Source organism: Belonocnema kinseyi, chromosome 2 (genome assembly GCF_010883055.1).
Source record: "Belonocnema kinseyi isolate 2016_QV_RU_SX_M_011 chromosome 2, B_treatae_v1, whole genome shotgun sequence".
Taxonomy (NCBI): domain Eukaryota; kingdom Metazoa; phylum Arthropoda; class Insecta; order Hymenoptera; family Cynipidae; genus Belonocnema; species Belonocnema kinseyi.
In genome coordinates, this window is record NC_046658.1 from 7,700,864 (window position 1) to 7,712,178 (window position 11,315).

Consider the following 11,315-nt stretch of genomic DNA (forward strand, 5'->3'; position numbering starts at 1 on the left):
GAGGGAGCTCTTCTTAATATTTTGACACCAAAATCATGTCGATACACCTTACCGACTGCGAGTAAAGCCACCCACGCTTTAACTTGACAGACTGTACAAGTTCGAGGTCATCCGCCTATCAAAAAGCGTTTCAAGTTGTTTCTCCGAAGGTCAAAGAAGTTAACTATAATGAATTAGATCAATTATTGTCAGAGGGTATAGTGAAAGGCTCTCATAGTGAGTGGCCAGCGCCGGCTGTATCTCCAAGATCTACTTTAGCATAGCCTTCAATCAGATTCTACTCGATGAGGCTTGCCAGGAATATACCGCATGTACCGTTCCTGATAGAGGGTTACAATTGTTTTTAAAGAGTGCAATCTCTCTTTTTCACTTTAAAAATAGTTTAAAAAATAATTTTTACACTGTAAACAAATTAATTTAAACGAGATAATAAGTAAAATATGCAATTAAGCTGTTTCTTTAGACGCAAATTATTGGTAAAATGAATTTTCAATAATATTAATAAAATAATGCAAAAAAATTGTTATAAAAAAAATTTGAAATAGTTTAAATTCATTACAATTGTTTTTAAAGCTCGCAATCTTATTGTTCACTTTGTAAACGTTCACAATTTATTCCGGAAAGAGAAAATAATATTGCGAAGCTAATTTGATTTTGTTTGGGTTTCCTGAAGTATGAGTGACTCAGATCTCTCAACTTATACGTGGATAAATTATGAAGTAATTATACATTTTGACAACTCACGTCGCTGTATCACTCGAACTATAAACACAAACTCGACCTATTCGCCTGTACATAATTATAAGAAAACCACTTAATAACTTGAATGGATGCTTTTCTAATGTAGGCTTTCGGAGATAAGATAACGAAGTTCAGTCTAGATCCTCTTAGTGTATTTTATGTCGTAGAATTAGGAAAATATTTTGGATTCTCTGGCAAATCTCAGTCTTACAGTGCTACGAACCATTACTCTATTTTTTTAATTTAGTAGCTTTACTGAATGCTTCATTGAGCGTTGTTCAATTATTTTGGTGAGCACTTTGCTTTATTTTAATATTCCTTATTCCCAAAAGATTTATAGATTACGAATAAAATATGTAATGGCGAAATAATTGAAATTTAAATTAACTTACGAAGCCAGGGAATGATCGCAGACACTCCCCAGAAACGTAAGTGTAGCGCGTTATTTATTTTTCGATGTCAATCTCTTTTTGTAGACTCCTCATTTAAATCCACTTTACGAGCCCTGGGAAAGATGCGTTTCTCCAGAGGAACGAAAAGGTGAATACAAATTGGGTCGCTTCACCATTTAAAAAGGAATACTAGCAGACCCAGAGGTCGTCGCAGCTATCCCTTTAAAAACTAGAGTTGAAGAAATGGCCTCAAGCATAGTGCGCTACGACTGTGCTAGAGCCTCTAGGAACCAAACTTTACTTAATTTGAATCCTATCTAACATGTTGAAAGACAACAGGGCTACAGCCAACCTAACGACGATCTCGCCAGACTGCTCTCCCCTGGAGCAGAAACCCAGGTGCTGGTACTCTCTAATAGCCTCGGGACTCGAGTGAAAAGACGAGGCGAGCTGGTATCTCGTTCCACTGCCTGCCCGTGCCTGCGGAACGCTCTCTGCCGTGATTGGTTAAAATGTCAGCGAGATATATAAAGTAAAAATATTATCGAAAGTATGCCATTAAACATTTTTTCAACGCATATGATTATTACATACAATTATACAAAGCATAAGGCGGAGAACATTTTGTCAAATTTTTGTTAAAAATTATTTTAAAATAAGCCGGTGACGGAACATCATCGAAGAAGCCGCTTCAAAGAGATGATTTTCGGTGCCAACTATAGCTCATCGTAGAATTATTAGAAACCAAAAAGAAAATAAATTTGGTTAAAACATCAGTTTTTCTTACCCCCTACGTCGTTTTTGTTTCTTTTCTTTGGTTTTAAATTTTTGGTAGTCATTTGAAGCAAAAATAGCGATTTTTCACTAAAAACTTCGCCATTTTGTAGCTGTAAAATATCTTCAATGTAACAAAACGAACGACGTAGGGGGGAGGTATTGCATATTTAAAAAGTGTGTACAAAGTTTGCAAAAAATCAGTGCTGTACCCTGTAAAAAAAGTTGGTGTAAATTTACATCCTGCGACGATGGAAATTATTCGATCGGTGTTGCACTTAGTAAATAAGCAGAATTCTGTAAAAACACATATTTTCCTTCTCAACCTGCGCCCGCCATGAAGATATACATGCAGGATCTAAATTCCCCGTCGTCGACTGTGAAATTACGCACGGGTCGTAAATCAACACATGAAGTCAAAATGATCTTTTAAGGTTCGGTCTCCCCAAAACTTTTCCGTTATACTCAAACATCCTTTATAGTTATTTAGAATATTTTTAAAAATAATTATATAGTATTATGTATATTATACAGGGTGGATACGCTGGGGCTTACATATATGACGACTTAAATGCTACCTGAATTGCACAACAGCAGGGGAGAAGCCATTGTACAGGGGTATTTCGATCAAGTCCGTGCATCTTCGGATCAAGTTTATCATATTTTCCGTGGTTGCGTTCGAAACTTCAAATGGATACAAGTGTCAAAACAATATAGGTTATGTTATATGATAATTACAAATAATAAAACTGTTTAAGTGATAATGAAGTGAGACATGTGAACTGAGAAGTAAACGTCATTTTTTTCTGTCCCAATAACATTCTGGAATGGCTGCTGAATGACAAATACTATAAAATAGTAATAATATTCTGCGCTTTCAGTGGGCGAAGAGTGAATTGTGTTTAACGCTTATTTTTACTGCATAAAAAAGGTATGTTATGAATATACAGGATATGTTTTAAATAAAGTGAATGAAATATTATATGCGTAAACTTTAAATTGACATTACCTACATTTACTTAGAGCGATTAGGGCAAAGAAGTGAATCTGAACATAACCTCGAAATAATGACAGATCGGTCCGGCATGTTTATTATACTTTCGATTGATTATTCTTTACCAAAGACATGTTTTGTGGTTTTGTATGATTATCACTGACAGTGTCGGCAGTAATAATTTAAATAATAATTACTTATTAACAATTTAACAATCTTTACGTATTAATCATTTCAATAAGTTAAACGTTATTTCTGAATTTAATAATTGATTACCATTGTTTTTTGTACAGATCGATCCTAAAAGAAATACACATCAAGAAATGCAAACGGAATTGGTGCATTTCAATCTACATTGTTGAAAAATCGTGTAGGCGTATTAAAAAGATAACTCGAAGCAATTCAACTTGACCGAATTTTAATTGATACAATTTTTAGGGATTTTTTTTCGAAAGTGTTTTCTCTGGACCTAATCTCAAAATTTGGTTTGATCAACCAATAAAATAAATTAAACACTTGTTGGTAATACGATTGTATCAGTAATAAATCTATAACAGAAATTTTAGGTCGATATTTACATTCCAATTTTTTTGTTAATTATTCTGTTTTCGAACTTGCTATATCTGGACCTGATTTCCAAATTGGCATTTGATCAGCACCTAAAATCAATTTTAAGTAATTTTGAGGGTATCGGTGTATCAAAGAAAAATCTCGAAGCAATTTGACTAGCCCAACTTTTAATTAATAAAGTTTTTAGGAATTTTTTTATCTTCGAAAATGTATTCTCTGGACCTTATCTCAAAATTTCGTTTGATCAACTACTGAAATAAATTTTAAAATCTCTGAGGATAGTATTGTATCGGATAGAAAAGTGGAAGCGAAATTTTAAGTCGCAATTTTCCTTCCAATTTTTTTAGAAATGATTCTATAATTATCTATTTTACCAGGTCTGAAAATTAAATTCATACATTATTGGTATCTTATCAGAAAATAAGAATGTTTGAGTGTAATTCAAAGGTACTCGAAAGGTTATTTTAATTTATTTGTTTGAGGCCTCGTTCAACTTCAAATTATGTTGTTAGAAATGAAGACACTAATTCTGTAAATTTTATTTCAGGTGTTATGTTTTCAATTGGAGGTTGTCCTATATTAATTATCGATTGATCAAACGAAACTTTAAGATGACGTCCAGAAAAAGTATTTTCTAAAATAAAAAAAATTCCCCAATGACTATTAATTAAAATTTGGGCAAGTTAAATTGCCTCGATATATCTTTCTGATATACCTATACAATTAAATGGACTCAGAAGTAATTCTAGGGGCTGATCGAATGCCAGTTTGCAAACCATATCCAGAGATAGCAATTTCGAAAATACAATAATTTAAAGAAAAAGTTGGTCCAGAGAAAACGTTTTCTAAAATAAAAATAATCCCTAAAAAGTTTATTGATTAAAATCTCGGCTTGTTAAATTGCTTAGAGATTTTTTTCTGATACACCGATACCCTCAAAATTACTTAAAATTTATTTTAGGTGCTCATCAAACGCCAACTTGGATATCAGATCCAGATATAGCAAGTTCAAAAATAGACTCATTAAAAAAAATACGAATGAAAATTCCTGTCTAAAATTGCTCTTCTAGATTTATTAGTGATACACTACTATTCTGAGAGATTTTTAAATTTATTTCAGTAGTTGATGAAACGAAATTTTGAGATGAGGCCCAGAGAAAACATTTTCGAAAATAAAAAAGTCCCTAAAAACTTTATTAATTATAAACCGGGCTAGTCAAATTGCTTCGAGATTTTTTTTATACACCATTACCTTCAAAATTACTTAAAATTGATTTTAGGTGCTGATCAAATGCCAATTTGGAAATCAGATCCAGATATAGCAAGTTCGAAAATAGAATAATTAACAAAAAAATTGGAATGTAAATATCGGCCTAAAATTTCTCTTATAGATTTATTACTGATACAATCCTATCACCAACAAGTGTTAATTTATTTTATTGGTTGATCAAACCAAATTTTGAGATGAGGTCCAGAGAAAACATTTTCGAAAAAAAATCCCTAAAAATTGTATCAATTAAAATACGGTCAAGTTAAATAGCCTCGAGTTATCTTTTTAATACGCCTACACCATTCAAATGACTCAGATAATTAATTTTAGGCTGATCAATCCCCAGTCTTAGGATAAGGTCCAGAGATAACGATTGTTCAAAAATGTTGGTTGAAATGCACCAATTCCGTATGCATTTCCTAATGTGTATTTCTTCTAAGATTAATCTGTGAAAAAGATAATGGTAATCAATTATTAAATTCAGATATAATGTTTAACTTATTGAAATGATTAATAAGCCATGATTGTTAAATTGTTAATAAGTAATTATTATTTAAATTATTACTGCCAACACTGTCAGTGATAAACATACAAAACCACAAAACATTTCTTTGGTAAAGAATAATCAATCGAAAGTATAATAAACATGCCGGAACGATCTGTCATTATTTCGAGGTTATGTTCAGATTCACCTCTTTGCCCTAATCACTCTAAGTAAATGTAGGTAATGTCAATTTAAAGTTTACGCATGTAATATTTCATTCACTTTATTTAAAACATATCCTGTATATTCATAACATATCTTTTTTATGCAGTAAAAATAAGCGTTAAACACAATTCACTCTTCGCCCACTGAAAGCGCATAATATGATTACTATTTTGTAGTATTTGTCACTCAGCAGCCATTCCATAATGTTATTGGCACAGAAAAATTGGCACAGAAAAAAAGACCGAATGGCCGATCCGACTGCAACTGCAAAGGCGCGAAATATGAAAATACACCTGTATAATGGCTTCTCTCCTGTTGTTGTGCAATTCGGGTAGTATTCAAGTCACCATGTATGTAAGCCCCAGCGTGTCCACCCTGTATTTAATAGCATTTTTGTATAATGACCTTTTATAAATTTCCAAGTGGACCAAAATCGTAAAAGAACCGTAATCGTAAAAGAAATCGTAGAAGAACGTAAAAGAACGCCGATCGAATAATTTCCATAATCGGACGTATTAATTTTACAGTCGACTGCAAATTAAACAACCTTCGTTTTATTTTCATATTGTTAACTGAAATAATATCACACTAGAATGCAAATAGGTGCCGAAGTATCGTAAATTAGTCAGGTTACATATTGTAATTTGAATATACACTGCACGTATAATTACTAGCTGAATGTAAATATCACCAAAGCTTTTTTTACATTGTAGTATTTGAGAGAGAGAGTTGGCACCGACTTTGAAAATGGTAGTTTCGAGTTAAACGCGCTTAAAGTTTTAACCTTTGAATTAGTGAAGAAAAATTTTTTTACTTGTACTGAATCATCAATTCCAGCTGCATGAAGCACATTTCCTACATTAATATTTCCAGAAAATTCTAGCGAATTTAATTATAAAATCACTGCGCAGCAGCTGCTCGACCGAACGAATAACGCGCTTTTGCGCGCTTCTTCTCGCGTCGAAAGGGAACGTCAATTACTTAAGAGTTTTGCTCCAAATGACTTAAAATTTTGATACGACGTTTTTAAAATGATTTGCTCTAAGTGAATGCAAAGAAAAGCAACGATTTCTCGAAACTCACAAGGCCCTACTTCTCTAATAACTAAAAAATTGATTAAAGTTGTTGACCAAAAATTAAAAAAACAGTTTAAGTTCATAACTGTTGTATTTAAAGGTATGGTAACAAGTTCTCATTTGTGCAGCAATTTAGTGCTAATTAACTGCTCTAGATTTGTACTATGCAAAAAATACAGGCATTTTTTTACAAAAAAACGTGTAGTAATGGTGGCTTGAGGTGACTCTCGTATGTGAAACTCAGAAAGTATTAGTGATATCAAGTTCTGTTTTGTGCAGGAATTTAGTGCTAATTAAGTGCTAAGATATTCTGCAAAAAGTAAATTGTGTGCTCGGTAATTTTGATCAAAAACATGTGGTAATGGTGGCTTATATATAAGAACTTGATTAGCACTAAATTCATGTTCAACAAGAATTCGATACAACTAATAATTTATGAGTTTCACGTAATAGTCACATGAAGCCAGCATTATTACAGGTTTTTGGTAAAGAAAGAGTGCCTGGATTTTGTGAATAGCACAAATCCAGAGCACTTAATTTTAGCAGTAAATTCATGTCTGAAAGAGAATTCCATACAGCTAATAATTTACGAGTTTTACATACAAGAGTCACCTGAAGCCAGCATTACTACACGTTTTTGGTAAAAAAAGTGCCCGGTTTTTGTGCATAGCAAAAATCCAGAGCACTTAATTAGCACTAAATTCCTGCGCAAAGAAGAATTTAATACCGCTAATAGTTTCCAAGTTTCGCATACCGCAGTTGTGGCTTCAGCTGAGGCTAGCATTACTACACGTTTTTGACCAAAATTACCGGGCACAAAATTCTATTCTGCAGCATAAATTAGCACTAAATAAACACTAAGTTATGGCATAGTGCACATGTCGATATGACAATGTTGTAATTCCAACTTCCGAGACTATATTAATTTATTTGATATTTAAGAAGCTACAAAATATTTTTTCGAGATAAACATATGTAAAAAAAGTATTCTAACAATTAAAATAAATAAAATTTGTATTTCCCTATGCATTTAAATCATTATCGGCTTAAAAGTACAGCAAGCGCGTGGTTCAAACTGGAGGAAGCAAGGGAAAGCAATAGCCTTGAAATGCATCTAACAAACATCACAGCTTTGAATGTTTCAGCGGTCTTGAAAAGGGCAAATAATTGGAAAGCTCCAGGTCCGGACATGGGCTACAACTTCTGGTACAAGTACTTGACGAGTATGCATCTTGCGTTGGCAAGGTGTTTTCAGAAGATCATTGAACACCCAGATATGATGCCAGGATTCATGCTCCAGGGTACTACGTTTATGTTACCAAAAAACCAGACGTTTAAAATCCATCTGACTTTCAACCGACAGCCTGTCTTCCAACTATTTATAAATGTCTTACAGCTATTATTGCAGATAAGGTATATTCTCATTGCGACGAGAATGACATTTTTACAGAAGGACAAAAAGGATGGTGTAAAAATTCACGAGGCTGTAAAGATCTAGTCACTATAGACGCTATTGCCATGACTCAAGCTCGTAAGCATCTAAGGAACTTACACATGGCATACATGGACTACAATCAAGCGTTTCCTCCCGTGCCGCATGACTACTTGCTTGAAGTCTTAAAACTTTACAAAATCTGCCCACGCATTATTGACTTTCTAAGCCATGCGATGAGGCTCTGGGGTACAAGAATCAAGTATTTTGATCATGGACAACCAAGGATAACTAGATCAATACGCTTTACGATGGGTATATTTTAATGAGACTCCTTCAGCGCACTATGGTTCTGTTTAGCGTTGAATCCATTGAGAAAAACACTAAACAGCATGTCTCATGGGTTCAGAATTTATGATAACGAGGATGGTCATCACGTGACCCATCTTCTTTACATGGATGACCTGAAGCTGTACGCTAGTTCAGGCCAGAAGCTGCAGCAAGTGATCGATGTCACAAAGCAGTTTTCCAATGATATCCACATAGAGTTCGGAATAGATAAATGTAGAACAGTGCATTTAATCAGAGGGGAATTAGGAACCGCAGAGTTAGAGAACAAGTTCGAAAATGACATCGAGGCAATGACTGCAGGCGAATCATGTAAATATCTGGGTATTCTTGAATTTAAGGGTATTCAACATACGATAGTTAAGACAAGCCTAACGACTGCCTTCACTACGAGACTCAGATTAATTATGAAGAGTTTTCTCAACTCGGCAAACAAAATCAGGGCGATCTACGAAGCATTGAATACACCACAGAAATTCAGCGATTGAAAGGGTAGTTCTAACACGACATTTAGGGTGTAGGGGCGTTGTAGATGTCAAAAAACTGTGTGACTCACAAGTTATACAGTTGCGAGACTATTTTAACAGCAAACGAAATGTTGCACTTTACAGTACCATCTGTCAAGCGGATCTTGAATACACGCCCTTAAATTTGTCCTCTGATGGGGCCTTGAATATCAGGGCGGAAACTATAGAGGAATTATAAATACAATGGCGGGAGAAAGCCATCCATGGCGAGCACCCCAACACGTTAGATCAAAATGAAGTGGATAGTGAGGCATCTAATATTTGGCTAAGAAAGGGTGTTCTGTATCCAGAGACGGAAGGATTCGTCATTGCAATACAGGACAAGGTTGTCAGCACCAGGAATTATCGCAAACACATGTTACATCAAGACGTGGTTGACCGGTGCCGATTATGTGGTGATACGAACGAATCCATCGAGAACGTTATTGATGGCTGTCGCGTAATGACTCAGAGAGAATATACGCTCAGACATAATCATGTAGCGGGCATTATACATCAATAACTTGCCCTAAATCTAGGATTCTTAGAAGAATGAATGCCCTTCTATAGATACATTCCAATGTTCGTTTTAGAAAGCGAAGATTACATCTTATATTGGGATGTCACTATCCAAACGGATCACTACATCCGGGCAAATCGACCTGACATCGTGATGCGAGAAAAAAAGGTGGAAGAGTCTACATCATCGATATTGCTTGTCCGCTTCACCGAAATTTGCAGTCAACCTATACAGCCAAGATCCACAAGTATAGCGAGTTAAGGCATGAAGTAAAGACCATATGGAGGAATGTGAATCATGCATCTATTCATCCCATTCTGGTTTCGGCTACAGGCAATGTGCACGCAAGATGCACTGAGCATCTTCAACATTTAGGAGTCTGTAGGGTATTGGCAACAGCTCAGAAGGCGGTTTTATTAAACACCTGTCGCATTGTAAGAAACTTTCTTGATCATCAGGAAGCGAGCGACTAAAAACCCAAGGAGTGGCAGATGGTAGCTCAAAGAAAGCATCCAGAGGTGACTGTTATCACTTCCAACGCTCGTGGCCGCTCGTAATTGTATGCCTACAACATCATCGCAGGAGATTTCAACCATCGTATTAAATTATTTGAATTAACTTTTAACATTATAAACTCACCGGTCACTTGACTTAGTCCGTGGCTATGATGTATAACCGGGTTTACCCGAGTACAAATTTAATAAAAACACAGAAATAATGGCTTTCATAACTTCGTGAGAAACAAAAAATTAGGTTATGTGCAAAAATATTGGAAATAGAGGCCGCATAAAATTCATGTCCCAAGATTCACTGTGCCTAGCGAATTCGCACCTGCGCAATCTATTCCGGAAAAGAACAACAGGTTCCCATCGAAATTCCCAAAATGAGAAGTATGCTTATACTATTTTGTGGAAATTATCCAAAAACAAAAAAAAACTATTGAAATATGTACTAGATTGATCGGGATAAGATAAACTAAATTCGAAAGTTTTTATAAATTTTCTCCGTTCACTCATTTTGAAATGCCTAGTTCTTTATTAAAAACGGCAGTTTGACAGTAAAATTGGCATCAAAATATCTAACAATGTTACATAAAAAATGAAAAAATAGAATCTCGCTTAGAGTGACAGAGGTCACAAATAGGCGAGTAAAAGGTATGTGATAAATGGAAGAAAAATTAGACATCATTTACCTAAAGTGATGAGGTATTCCCTGCCGGACCAACTCCTTGATAACGTCTTTTCTCTTCTTCCATTGATTGTCCCAATCTGACACAATATTTCCCCAGAGAGTCCAAACATTTTCGTCCCCGTCTCCAAGGCAAGGATGTTGGGTCGTTCCATCACCACCATCTCCGCTACATCCCGACGTTAATGATATTTGCGATGTATCAGAACCTTTCCTACTATGATTACTTTGTAATGAATTTAACGATTTGGCATCGGATTCGATCAGCCTAAAATCATGATAAAGAATTATTACTGCTGGTGGTTACTATATAGAGTTTTCAATTGAACTGTATTGTTTATATTTCTCAAAATTAAAAAGTTGATTCAAAAATATAATAACAAGATTCTAAATTCCGTTAAAGGATTCACATTTAAAAAATAATATTGCATTAATATTGCACTTAGTTGGCCCTGGCGATTTGATTTTGATAAACGTTGTGAAAATTATAATACTATAGGAAAGAAATTGTAGGCCCAAAGGATTTTTGAAAATTTTCAAAATTTCGGAATTTACACCATGCTGCATTTTGCGGTCACATTTTATTGCATTATGAATATTTCTGAGAAGCTGACACTGAAAACGCAGTGAAATGGCGGCGCATGGTCTCACTATAATACGATGTCTTGGGACCCAATAGTCTTCATGATAGTGTAGGTTTTTTCAGAAATTAGGGGCTTATTTAGGGCTGGTGATCACCGCTAGGCCGAAACCCACAGCTCTTTAGTTGTTTTTTTAACAATACGAAATACATAC

At 34.8% G+C, this 11,315-nt stretch overlaps 1 protein-coding gene across 2 annotated transcripts in view; it reads right to left on the bottom strand.

Annotated features, from left to right (window-relative positions):
* Positions 1–11,315, bottom strand: part of LOC117167150 (ecotropic viral integration site 5 ortholog) — a 180,437-nt gene that overhangs the window by 129,242 nt on the left and 39,880 nt on the right. For both annotated transcript variants that reach the window (XM_033351867.1, XM_033351868.1), the window contains one exon: positions 10,525–10,788. The gene's annotated coding sequence lies outside the window, so the exon portion shown is untranslated. The remainder of the gene's footprint in view (positions 1–10,524; positions 10,789–11,315) is intronic.